The sequence below is a fragment of the Homalodisca vitripennis genome, chromosome 3, assembly GCF_021130785.1.
Source record: "Homalodisca vitripennis isolate AUS2020 chromosome 3, UT_GWSS_2.1, whole genome shotgun sequence".
Lineage (NCBI taxonomy): Eukaryota > Metazoa > Arthropoda > Insecta > Hemiptera > Cicadellidae > Homalodisca > Homalodisca vitripennis.
Window position 1 is genome coordinate 151,394,331 of NC_060209.1, and position 14,292 is coordinate 151,408,622.

A 14,292-nucleotide genomic window follows, 5' to 3' on the forward strand; every position below is an offset into this window, starting at 1 on the left:
ATAATTGATGCTAGATTACAATTTCATAAAAATCAAAATTTATTAGTAAATGAAGTAACAAACCTTTCAGTCATGAATCCAACTTTTTTATTTCGTTTACTTTTTATTTAGTTTTGGAAGCATTGTTCTATTGTTAAATCACATCATTAAATTATTACAAAATAAACATCTAGTTAAATGAATAAAATTATAAATAACTCGAATATGTATACAAACATATGAAAAACGTAATGAAGAAATACAAAATATAACTTAATTTTTATGTATACCCAGCGTCGGACAGGAATTGACTGAAGTATACATGATTGTCCACCGGAGACAATGGATCAATGCTTCAGAAACTACTAATCTAAATATTAACCCTGGATTAGTTGCACCAAAAAAGTATCTAATATGCGGTCAAAAAGACCAGGTTGTATTAATTGTTTATTAATACATAAAAGTACCACGTAAACACTAAATTAAAACATACATTTTGCAAAAGAATTAATTAGCGTATATAAGATTTAAAATATTTTTGTAATATTTAGATTTTTATTGTGTATTTTAATAACGTACGTATTAACCATATTTTAACACAACAATTTTTTCAACTAAAGAAATGAAATCTATTATCCTTTTATAAATCTGTTGTCATCAAAACACAATAGTAACAAGAAAATCTAACGTTATATAGTAATTTAATAAATTAAGTTTCTTATAGCTTAAAGTATGTGCTATTGAATATAATATTATATAAAAAATAGTGTTTTAAATAAAAATACAAAATGGCAGCACACAACTGGATAGTGTTCTTAACACCTCTTCTTCTACTTCGTCACCTGCGTCTTCAGAACAGTTGGTGCAGAAGTTTGTTGTGTGTTCTTTACATATGTACCAATAGCAAAAAGAACATGTCACTTTTGTTTTTCCGGTTTTGATGCCATGAGCAGTAAGCACATCTACCAGCAGCTGTTTCTGCACGACGTTGTGGTTCATCCCTTATTCCAGCAAGTTCTGTCACCTTTAGTTTCAACTGTCTTGGCAGATTTTCTAATGTTGCCCTAAATTTCAAATGATCAATGCAGAGTTCTCTTGCTAGGGTCTTAAAAAATCACGTCTTGTAATTTCTTTACCTGAATTGGCAAGGTAGATTACATAACTGTTTACTCCTGCCGTGTTCATCATAGAAAAAAATAGAGATAGAGACCACCTGTTTGTTTTTTTTCTGGTAACAGAATAAGTAGCTTTCAACTGATCAAGGGTATCAACGCCACCTTTTGTCCTGTTGTAGTGTGTCAGCATTTCAGGTTTCTGTAAATCCCCAGTCATTTCATCAGTGGTGTCCGAACGATGCTCAGTGGATAAAAGCAAAGACCACTTTTTTTGTTTCGATTTATAACATAGAAGTGTGGCCTTCTCTCCATGTACAAAAAAACTACTGTAAAGCTCACGTTCTTCATTATCTTTGTACACTGTGATGTTTGGAAGTTCTTTTTTGTTTTTCCTCACAGTCCCAACAAGTGATAACCGTTGCATTGGCTTGTATTTGTTGTTCTTCAAAAAGACCGTGGCACGAGCATTGCAGGGTTAAAGTTGAGTTGACACCAAAATGTTTTATTTTTTCATATTGCATTTAACTCTAGATTTCAAGAGGTAACTGGCTAAATCATTAGCTTTAAAAATATCACAGTCATTGTATGAAAATATACTTGAATTAAATATAATTTTGTAGAACATCACCAATGTAAAAGATTTGTAAAGTTAAAATAAATCTTTCTAAAAAGTTACAATAGTATCCAGAAATATGCCTTTCTTTTCAGGAATAAAGAAGCACTGTCATTATCCATTAGCTAAACATAATTTTTTATGTGGTAGGAAAGTTTAGGTACATGTGTTAATATGTCATGTGTTTGAATCTCTTATGGGTGTACTCAGTTTGTTTACAAATTTATTAATTCTCCTACGTTCTCATTGCCATCATGGTTACCCATTAGACCAATGTAAAGATATTTGCAAATGCTCAGCCACCTCACATATAGTGACATCTAACTCAGTGTTCCTAATACAGAAATAGAGCCTCATGTTTCAATTTATTTCATCTGGTTTTCGAGATATTGTGTGGGCAGACAGACAGAAATGACATTTTTCCAGTCCCACGAGTGATAGGTTTTGCTAAGTCTCAGTCAAATATGGACATGAAGAACATTTGCAGATTTAAATCAACAGCTGAATGTAAATAAGCAGCTGATAAATCAAAGATTGGACCTGGAGATATATAGGAGATACAACACAAAATTGGTATAAAATTATATCAATCATCAACGTCAACTACTACAAAATTGTATGCAATAAATGAAAGCTCTCAAACATGCACCCCAATGATATATGTATAATTTAGCTATAACATAAATTATAAGTTCCAGTCTGTTATCGGGCGGAGATTACGTGACAACGTCTTTTTCCGTACATAGAATATTTATTGATTATTAAGACGCAGTAAATACGCATAATGTGATGAATTTGCTGAGGTAGTGTTTTAGACGTCGCAAACTTTAACTATGGGGGGGGGGGGGGTTGCTCCAAGAGCGGGAGTTGTACATCCATTGTCGCAGAGCATTAATTAAAATTTTTTTTGTAAATGGTAAAGCTCGAGTGAAAACATTCTTCTCCCGTTCTAAAATTGTAAATTTGAAATTCTGCTATTAAAAGTGGTAAGTAATTTAACTCATTAAATTGGTCGGTTTTATTCGTTTGTTTGGTCGCACTGTTAAGACAGGTTAGAGGTTTTATTTGTTATTACACCTAAATGTTTGACTAAGCAATACGCACTGTTTCTTCCGAATCGACTGAATCCGAGAATATTCACAGTGATTTAAAAATTAAGTTAATGGTCTACTTAGCCCATATCAGCGGGCTGTCAATAGTTACAACTCAACCTATAAACTCAGGTTTAGTATGGTAGCGTTATGTGTCAATTCGTGCAGACAATTAATCAATCAACATAGTTTACTGCCTCACATGAAATATCAGTGAACGTATGATTTATTTCCCTTATTGTTGTAGTTGTTGTAACCATGACGAACTATAGCACTCCACACTGCACGAATAAACATAGTTATGTGTTTTATCCCGTGGCGGCGGACCCACAGCTGTGCGTTTCGGGTGTATCCATGTGCGGCAGGGACCCACTGGACGGGCAAGAACTCGTCGAGTTGCGTTTACCACTTTTTCTAAAATAATAGTTGACTCCGAGCCGCAACCTAATTTAAGACGTTGTCACGTATTGCCAAATTATTCTTAAAAACAGGTACAAGGGTTCAGATTTGATCAACTGAAATAAACACCATGTTTGGGGTTAAAATTCAGAATAAGCTTATCGTTTTTTTATCATGAACTATAGGACAAGGGCGGATCAGTCCTAAACATGCTTGGAGGGGGCCACCTGATTATTTCATACTATTGATCCAAGATATCAATGGTTGGTCGTTCAATAGCACTTAAAAAATTATAAATTTTACTTAAATCATTGCTAAAAACCAGATACCGGTAACATGACCAATTTAAAATATCAAATTATTGGATCTTTGTGATTTTCATTTACCTGTATTTTATGTCCTTGATTTGTTTTAACTTGTCCATTGAATGATAAGACAACCATTTGTATTAGGTTAAAAAAGTGGATTACTGTAAAAAGAGAACAAAATTATAGCCAACAAAACAGTCCAGGTCTGTTATGCAGTGATTCTACAATTTCCGTACGGTACATGATTACCATTTAGTTAAGGGCTGACACAATACGCATAATGTGATGAATGAAGCTGTTTCCAACAATGTTTTATTTTCAATCTCATAAGCAACTCCACTCTGGGGGGGGGGGGGTTGCTCCATTTTATGTAGTTTACGGGAGTTGGAAGTAAAATACTGTCGCATTAGCAAAAATTGTGCCAGGTTTTACCTGGGAAATATTTTAAATCGAGTGACATCGCTAATCTTCGTTTGCGACTTTATAAGTAAAATACCAAGTCAATTCAGTTATTTTCATATTGTAAAGTAATCTAACATTTTTCATTATAAAGCTAAAAATAAAAATCCACGGTTCACCAAAATAAGTTTTATTTATTATTACACCTAAATAAATTGTGGTATCCGTAATCCAATATTATTAAGTCTAGAAGGCGTATTCACAAATAAATTAAGTTTTGTCTAGCCATCATTAGCGGGTCTGTATTACAACTCAAAATAAAAGGTTTAGTATAGGTAGCGTTATTTACAAATTCCAGCGTGCAGAGCTGTTTTTGTCGTACAACACGTATTCTGCCTCACAATCATCATCTGAGCGCGTATCCATTTGTATAATTAAAGCGTTGGTTATAACTGAGTGACAGCATAAGTTGCGCAATCGTAAATTTTCCTCTCTGTATTTTGTCATATATGAGAACAACTAATTTACATTTGTAATTTTTTCTCTTATTAATTAACTTAAAGTCCAGTTTTTAAATGTTTCATAAAAACTAGACATGTACAGTTTAAAGATAAACTCATATATTCAAGACCTTTGTGTACATGTAATCAATGTAAAATCTTGATTGTCCAGATATTTTTCAGGGAATAAAACTTTAAATTTCTTTCTGAAACAATATCTAAGATTTTTCAATAATATATGTGCATTTTTAATGCATCTAACAGTCCATGACAAGAACTAAAAGGCGAAGTAGTTTCTATTCCTGACTGTCTGGTTTTCTTTCGAGCCCTCATATCTTTATTCAAGAGAAATCTATTTTATTTTCTTCACTGAAATAGTTATTACAACGTTTAAATAAAATGGACTGACACGTTATTAAGCCCTTGTCTTGGTTGGACACCATACAAGTTCCCTCAAATGTTTGAAGTGATGACCAAGATTCTGTTCCTGCTTGCTTTAAAATCATTGAGTTGTTTATTACTAATTGTTTGATTTAATATTACTAATTATTATACTTAGCCTTTACTTTTGTTGTTACTATTATTTATTATTTACTACCTTTGTATTTTTGCTCTCTGTTTGGTATTGTAAACTACAACCATTGTGGTACAAATAAATTGTTTAATTTAGCGGCAAGTTAGCATCTTTATTTGTCTCTAAATGTTTTTATGATATGTTTACTGAAGCTTTGAAAACAAATTAAATAAAAACATATTTGTAATATGTAAAGATGGTATAATTGTCCTCTTATTACATCTGAAGTGTGTGGTAGCACTGCAGTTTTGCCGGTATTGGTCGGTAACTTCGGTGTTTCAGTTTTCAATTTTCAGTTACCATTTTGAAAACGTCCCACTTTGAGTGAAATGGGTTGTTCTGCTTAACTGAATTGTGTTTGGTGGTATTAAATAAAACAGTCAATTTTTTCTGCGAAATTTTCGTCATATAATTGTGCATATTTTGAACGGAGAAAATTGGTGGCTTACTATTAATTTACGTAAATGAGAACAAATCAGTACTTGTATTAAATTCTATTCAGTTTCAGGTATAAGTAGTCCACATTAATTCCGTTCGAGCACATCAAATTCTTAGTCATCCTTAAGATTAAAAGAATTGTTGTAAATGTTAGTATATTTATCAATGTGAACAATGCTTCAATCAAAATCAATGTGTAACGTACAGCTTGGATTTGTGAATTAGCTGATTTTACACCATCTGTCCATTGTTGTAGGCCAAGGCCTAAAGGAGGAAGATTGTCAAATACATCTTATTACATTGAATGTAGTTAATTTAGCCATTATCTTTAAACTTTGCTGGGTGACATCAGGCTTGATAGGCCTATTTTAACTATCATAAGGATTAGATAATTAATTATAATTAGAAATTAGTACTAGACTATCACAGGTTTGAACTTTACAAATTAGTCTTTACTCTTCTGATACCTGTATAGGTCTAGTAACATGTAGCTACTCTTTTAGGCCAGGTATATGATTGAATGGTGATAAGTATGAGTGCAGTAATTCAGGCGTTGGTATATAACCTAGATTCAGCTTGTCTGTCCTGGTTAATAGGATTTCTCAAGAATGGCAGAATTACAGACGTGTAATTTCTTTATGACAAATGTCCTGTCAGCTCTTTTATAAAAGGTAGAGGTTCACTAAACGTGTCGTATAACAGGGTTCACTAAGTTTCGAGACTATAGGCGTTATGTCATGAACATTCTTACCCCTACTGATATAGATCTTTCCATTTAGAAATGAAGTTCCATTCAAACAAAAGCCAATAGCTCAATTCATTCTTGATATATCCCCGCTTGCTAACGCTCAGGCCCCAAATCCCATGAAGAAACATGCACCAATAACCAACTCATCTTACATACTTAAATTAAGTTTCATTACATTTTCAAGCTTATAAATGGTACTGCTTGTATTATCCGGCAGGCCACTATTCTTTAACAGTATTTTTGTTACTGAGACCCTACAAAAAACTACATTAGAAAGAAACAAACTTTTGACTTATTGTGAAAATTGCATGTCATGGTAATTGGTTCTTATTTTCTGCCTCCTAAAAGGAAGCAATGTCAGCAAGAAATAGGCTACTCTGTCCCTTATCTATTTATTAGTATTATGCGATATAAGCAGGGTTCAGATTAGTTTATTACAGATATGTTGGTAATACTAAAGCTAAAGGATAAACCGACTGTTTATAAGTGCTCGTGATCTGTGCTTGAATTTGGGTGCTAACTAAAGGAAAGGAGTGTTTGTTTTTTGTGTATGTTTACGATAAGCGGAAGCGGTTTTTTATATATCGAAATTGGCAAACGATATTACTTAATCATAACCACCGATATAATCAATCGATACTGATTAATTATTTTGAACAAATGACTTAAATAATCTATATCAACAGCTGTAAACACTTTCAAATAATACACGTAAAGGTAATATTTCAAATTTTACATGTAAGTAACATTTGATTTATTAAAAATGGCAGTCAATTTTAGAAAACTACACGACATTGCTATTAAGTCAACTACACTTAAAACATAAACAATGAAGTGGATAGTTATTGTTTAACTACTTATGTCTATTTAAAACTAAGACTAACTTGTTATGAAAAGTTACTGTTTCAAAAAATGTTTACAGCATTACAAAAAGTCTTCAAATAATTTTAAATAAGGGGTTTGCTTAAGTAACACATTGACTGCGATAGACAGTCCTTTGATATTATCTTGGCTGTCTTAGCCTGTACATGAGAAGTTTCGCAGTGAAGGTGGTTATGAAATTAATAAAATGTATTACAATGTACACAATCCTTTCCATATAATTAAAGAAAGGAAACATGCCATTGCTGCATTTAACTTATTAGCTGTGACATGCTGTCCTATACTGGATATTCATCTCTCTTTGAACAAAGTAAATGCACCTAAGATATAGCTTCTAAATGGAATTAATTTACTTTGCAAATCCCCTAAACTTGTATGTGGAACTTTCATGGAGTCCCATTTCATTTTCTTGTGAGTCACTCTCAAAAGAGTGCATGTCATACGTGATTTTGTGTACGAGTTTTCCAGTACAATGAATGCCTAGCAGATTTCAGTTTCAGTGATCGGTTCTTCTCACTAGGCAATTTTTTGAAGATCCGCAGTTAGTAGGACCAAGTAAATTTCCCAATCCATGTTAATATATCTTCTTTCATAGCTATTATTATTTTAGGAATTTTTTGTTAATTTTTGTATTTAATTAATTAATTAATTAAATACAAAAAACCACATACATGGTAGTGGTTGAGACATGTTGTCTACCAGCCACCTGTTTTTCTTCTTAATTTCCACCCAATTTCACTGAGTTGATTAGAATTTCCTAAGAGCAATGGTCACATGATCGGACATATTCTGCACCTTTGTTTATTAACCATCTAGTTATAGCAGTGGTTTTGTTTATTCAGTTAGTTAAAAAAATATTACTAATTTGTAATAGCTGCTGTAACTACTTATGTTTATTTACTTTACTCATTTACACTGTACTAATAATATATAAAAATTAGTTTTTTAACACCTTAAATGAAAACAGAGAGTAATTTAGTTTTCTTATGCCAAATCATACATTTAAAATAAAATAGGTATTGAAAAAAATGCCTTAGTAATACAAAATATATTTTCATAAAATTATGGAATAGAATTTTTCAATGTGATTTATTTTTGTTGTACATGAGAAGTTAGATAAGTTATAAATCAGAATTTTAGGATAAAAATATTAACATTTTTACTTATATAGTCAATATAAATTATAAAATATATATACATATAAATTATATTTTTAAACTGGATAAACTATATATCTTCTGAAGTCAGCAGTAGATATATTTACTTTAGCCACTTCACTTTATCGATGACCCGACAGGGCTCTCTCTAAAACGTGTCATTGTCTTCTGTGTGTTCGTCCATCTGTGTGATATCTCATGATATAAAGCTCTGAGAGACTTGAAAACTTCTTACATAAAATCAGTTTAATTAATTTAAAAAAATGGGAAATGCTTAGAAGGTGAGTAGGGAAGGCAACAGAAAACAGTCAAGATAGAAAATTAGTAGGCAAACAGGCTGACATTAATGATTCCAACCTAGGTAGGAATACTACCATTTTTGGAATCTTCAGATACATAACTAAGCACACAAGATGCATCATCTTTTCAACTAAATTTGTAACAGTCTTTCTTTCCAAGTTCAACTGCAAAAAAAATGTAACCAACCAGTGGAAAAACTTGCTGTGACGAAATAAAATAGAAAAAGACAACAAATTTTTCAACCACAATCAACCATTCATGAAGCGAATCGTGTAGAGAAAAGAAACAAAGTTCAATAGGTACAAGAGTCATTCCTGTTTTAATATGCACAAATATTCTTTTAATTTGTGCCAAATCCTCTAAAATACAATTAAAAGTAGCCTACATCTCGTTAAATCATTAGTGTTCAAAATGCTCAATAATCCAAATTTGTATTATATAGAGAAATTGCTCATGTAAAAAACCTTTAGGCTGTACTATGAACAAAACTTGAACCCAATGACCATTAAATAACAACTTAATTGGATTATAGGCTTACATGAAAATCTTCTCTTCTCCCCGAATATCATTTCATTCGAATTTGATTATGAGCTGATTAAAAGCTGTAATGATTATCAAGTTTATTGTCTTATAATAATTTAAACAAGTTGGTTGTTAGTTCTACACTGTCCAGTTAAAGTTTGAATGGTTTTTAATTTTTATAGAGATTTTTCTAAACTCAGTTTAGATCTAAACTTTAATATATATTATAACTAATTTATTTATTTTTTATTACAGGTGCATTAATAGATAAGAACAAAATGGAGGAGGATACTGAATACCTTTAAACTTTCAGTGGAGGACCGTTGTGTTCATAAGGTAAGTTTACGCACCGTAACAGAGGTGACATGAATTTCATAAGTCATGTTTTCTTACAGTTCAAGTTGTTCAATATAGTAATTCATTAAGTATTCCTCAAGGAAATAAATGCAGTTTATTTGTCTGTTTTCTTGTTCATTTAATACTACATAATATTAGTTTTACTTAACTATTAATTAATTTCTAGGCATGGAAAAGCAAGAGTTAACGGTTACGAAGAAGCAAAAAAAGATTTTCAGCCAGATTGGCAGATGAAAAGTCTCCAGAATGGAATAAGTTTCCTAGGTCTCATGAAGAAAAATGGTGGTAGATAGCAATGCTGCTGCTCAAGAGAAGGGGTTTGGAAGCTGTTCTTGTTTACATAGAAAATAGTGCAGTTGCTGGGAAGTAAGTAACATTTTGTGTTGTTATTTAATTAGGCTATTGCCGCAGATATAAGCAGATAGTTACTGAGAATTACGGAAAAATGAAGATAATGCGATTTTTTTGTCGGGGTAAAAAACCACCGGGAGTTATTCCTAGAATTTTATGAAATAACGGAAAGGTGCATTGAAGATTTTATCTATTTTGCAAATGTTCCTTGGATCCCAATTTTGCCTAGGAAACCTTCATAGTTAACCAGAGTAAGGAAATATTTTGTGATGTTATAAATCAAATTTGGCTTGAAATTCCATATATTTTAATGTTTATGTTCGTGCATTGGAGCATTTGTTTTTAAACGAACGAGAGCTGATGATTGCGAAAACTGTTTTATGTTGTACCTTCCTATTTGAAAATTGTAAATAAATAACATGATGAACAGATTATTAAATTTTTTGTAGATAATATTTTGTTTGCAGTTTTTTTTTGTATTTATTGTTGCTGCAATGCTGCTAATCTGTCATGTCTATTTGGCGAATTACAACTGATCTGCATTTCCAAAAATTACCAATAGCTCAATGGTGTTATGTATTACTCTTGTGTGTAAATAGCATTGAAAAAATAAAATATTTGCTGTTGTTTTATAAAATATTACTTTGCTTATAGTTCACATATTTTATATTCATTTTCGGACATGATAGCTGATTGGCAATAACGAAAGTTACAGATTTGCTAAAACCAGAGCCCGAGGCTAAGTTTACTAGCAATTCCAAGTTATTGTTATTTTTATACCATCCTGTTTTGTGCACAGGACTGTGGGAGAAGTGATGTCTGGTCTAGTGACCAAGTGTGTAGCAGCACCCAAAGACCAAGACTAAGGAACTAGCAGCCCAGATTGCTCTTATGTATGTTGAAGATTGAGAAGCAAGAAATTGTCATGGAGGAGTTACTCAAAGGCACTGAGCAAAAGAACCCAAAAAATTGTGTCTGGTTGTGTCAATATTATGACCTCAAGCAATAAGGTAAAGCAAATACGGTTTGATTATCGAAATAACCTTTTACAATTACTACAGGTTCTTATATGACATATGAAACAGTTTTAATAATAATTTGTATAAGGTGTAAATTTAAGAATCGTTATTAAAATAATATTTTCATATATCAAATAGGAAAAATACACTGTGGAAATTTTCATGAATAAAAAAAGCACAAAGGCGTGGTGGCAATATTTTTATATTTATCTAGAAAATATATTTAAACATTCAAAAAATGTTAATATGTAGACAGTAAAATTTACTTTATAGGAAATACATTTGGAAGAAAAAACATTATTTGGAATTTGTTATGTTCAGTACAATGTGTTAATACACAAATACTGTTTTGAACCCAAAAATTTAGACAAGATTTTTTATTATTTTGCAATTTCAATTTATAATGTCATTAAAGATTATTATATTCTATATAAATTAACCCTTTGCAGGCCAAAAATTATTTGCCCAATTTTCCTAAAAAGCCACACCAAGTTTTAAAAATAAAAGTATTGATATCTCTAAAGCTAATATGTATTTTAAGTTTGTCATTGAATAAGCATTAAAAAAGACAAAAACAAAGTTATTTTATATAATTATTTAATACTTATTTAACTTAAATGCAAAATTTAAAAATTGAAACAAATTTGCCTAAAATGAATTTTTTTTTATGAAAAGTTTTGTATAAACTGCAGTTTTTTCCCTCACAGTTTTATATATAAAATTAAATTAATAAGGTTTTGTCTTAACCCTTTCAGTGCCCAGACATTCTCCCTCCTACGTGCGCGTGGAAGAAGAGCCAGGCTATAATTGCGGGGCCAATTTTTCAGCAGTTTGCAAAAAACTTGTCAACATGTTTTGTTATTTAGTTTATGAAAAATTGTTACTTTTTTGTTTTGTTTTTGCTCCTAAACAATTTGCTTTAAATTAATACAGGAAAATAAATTACTACAAACGTGCATTTAAAATATAAAACCAGAAAAAACTTTTACTTACATAAAATTTTTATGATGAATTTTTCAGTTTTGGTGTAAATATAAGGCCAGTAAAAAAATCCTTGTTCACTAAATTGAGTATGTATTTTGAACCTCCATAAACTTTTGAAACACATACACAAAAAAGTTTTTTAGCATCTATCGCAAAAATAAAGGTTTTATCATTGTTTTTTAAAAATAAACGCATGTATTTGGATTTTTCGCACATCTTGCTGGTACTTTGGAATTTATTACCGTCCCACACCAGTATGAAGAAAACACAAAAATAAAACTTTTAAGAAATAAAACATGTATAGATACGAAAAAAACAACTCCTTGTAATTACAAAATTAACAAACATAACAACGATTATTCAAATGTTAATGGAGGTCAGAATTCCGTCTATATGCCCCCAACGCTAAACCGTTTTTCAATTAACTTATTAAAACGGATGTAATTAAGTAACAGAAACTAACATTCCATTTAATCAACAAGCAATCCAGGTAATTTGTGATCGGTATTATAGTCGCTGTTATCTTATCTTTCTCGAGAAATCCCGATTACTGCAGGTCGCTTATCTTTCACGAGGAATCCCCGATTACGGCACATTATCTTACTAGAACCTCACGACTTTGACCCTGTGCTGAGGATGGGAGGGGTTTGCGATTAAGACAATTCCCTGTTTTATATTGACGAAATAATTGTTCTACAGCTAATCTAGTAATACAGTAGAAAGCAAAATTTCAAATAACGATTCATGTTTGGGTTGCCGGTGTGGTCGGTAATAAGGATCCCAATAGTACCCATCTTGCTAAAAACACTCTCCGATTCACTTATCACTCACAAACAACATTTACTCTTAATCGTTCTTCCTAACACTCACCGTACAGTGTTTTTTCACTGATAGGTGGATGGCAATAGCGCTTCCATTTTGTAAACATTTTACAACAATAAACGATGAACAACAAGTTAGCTCGGCGTCAATCGGCGAAAACTTGCGTAGTTTGGTTAGTAAACCAACAGACGAGACAGCTGAACTGATCAGACTAACTACATCACAGCCACTTGATTTTTGTTTTATTTATAACACTAATGAAATGGAAATACATTCAACTGAATGTTTTCTATTAGTTTTATATCTTTATAAAATAACAATTATAACAACATTTGGATATGTTTAGATATTTTTTTTGTAATTTTTTACAAAAAAAGAATATTTTAAAACACGTCCGTGTAGTCGGACAACCCACCAGCTAGGGCTGGCTCATCTTGCACAATTTTATGTACGCTCCGTGTAGTCGGACGTTTGGCACTGAAAGGGTTAACCATAAACAACTATAGGTACTCTTCGAAGCAACGTGTTCCGGGTGTCTATGAGCGGAGTGATTTCCCGCACAAGTTTTTTGGCAGTTATATTTACAAGGCTCCAATATATTTTCAGGTTTGGATGTCGTATCATACAGTGTTCCAACAAATAAATTACACTACAATATAATCGAGACGACTCACGTTGTAAGCACAGCAGGTGCAGCACAAGGGAGAGCGCAGGCGCCCGACCAACCGACTGAGTGACTAAGCAGTGAGTGTGCGTGAGGGGACGTCTGCGGCTCTGACAGTGCCACACAAGACAATAGCCAGCGCGCAATTTTCTCTAACGCTTTAGTTCCTTTGACCTCGATACGGCACCAGTTTATCCCAGCAAGCCTTATTTTTGACATAAACTTGTATTGTCAACATTCGCGCTTTACAAATTTTATAAAACTTCCAGTTTAAATTAAATTAAACAATTAATGTACATTTGGCTTCCATTGAACGTCTGTGGCTGTTATAACCATATGCAGCCATGAACATCCATAGACGTTAGTGGGCTCACCAAAGGATAAGAGTAAACCCAAAATGCCCAGTCCCTAATAATATTGTTTTTGAAAACAAAAGTTGAGAGTTTTATATTTGGTTTTTTTATAAAATTATTTTTTAAATTTTTATGAGTGAAAATTTGATTATAACCTCTGTAAGATATGGGGTTTAACAAATAAGTAATATAGACAATAAAAATCATATTATATACCAAATTTACTGACTAAATTTCATGGTTTATTATCCACATAGGTTAAAAATTTAAAATTTTAGCATTGGTTATTAAAACCCTTCCCTTTTTCCCAAACGGGTTAATACATGAAAGTCCCACGTAGTAATTTACTCCATACGCATCTAACACCAATACTTACTCGCTTATTAAAGTTTTGGTCCTCATTTGCAAATTATAGTTCATAAAAACTTTTTTATATTATTTTTTTTTTTTTTTTTTTCAGTGGTAAAATACTTTCCTAGCCACCCTGTTATTAATACAAAACTGATTCTCAAAGCAGTCCGACCACCATTTGCCGCTGAACACTGGTTTTAATTTTGTGGTTTATCTATATTTGTCAGGATGAGGAGTGCAATTTTCCGAGGTCTGCCTGCAAGCTCTGTTCCTATGGTGAATTCGTAGTGTTATATGTTAGGCTACATCTGAACATTGTTTATCTATTTCTGCAACTGTTAGAATGATTTTATTTTAATTTTGATT

General features: G+C 31.9%; 1 pseudogene; it reads left to right on the forward strand.

Moving 5' to 3' along the window:
- The first annotated feature begins 9,303 nt into the window (after window positions 1–9,303).
- LOC124358400 overlaps window positions 9,304–14,292 on the forward strand; it is a 42,629-nt pseudogene continuing 37,640 nt past the window's right edge.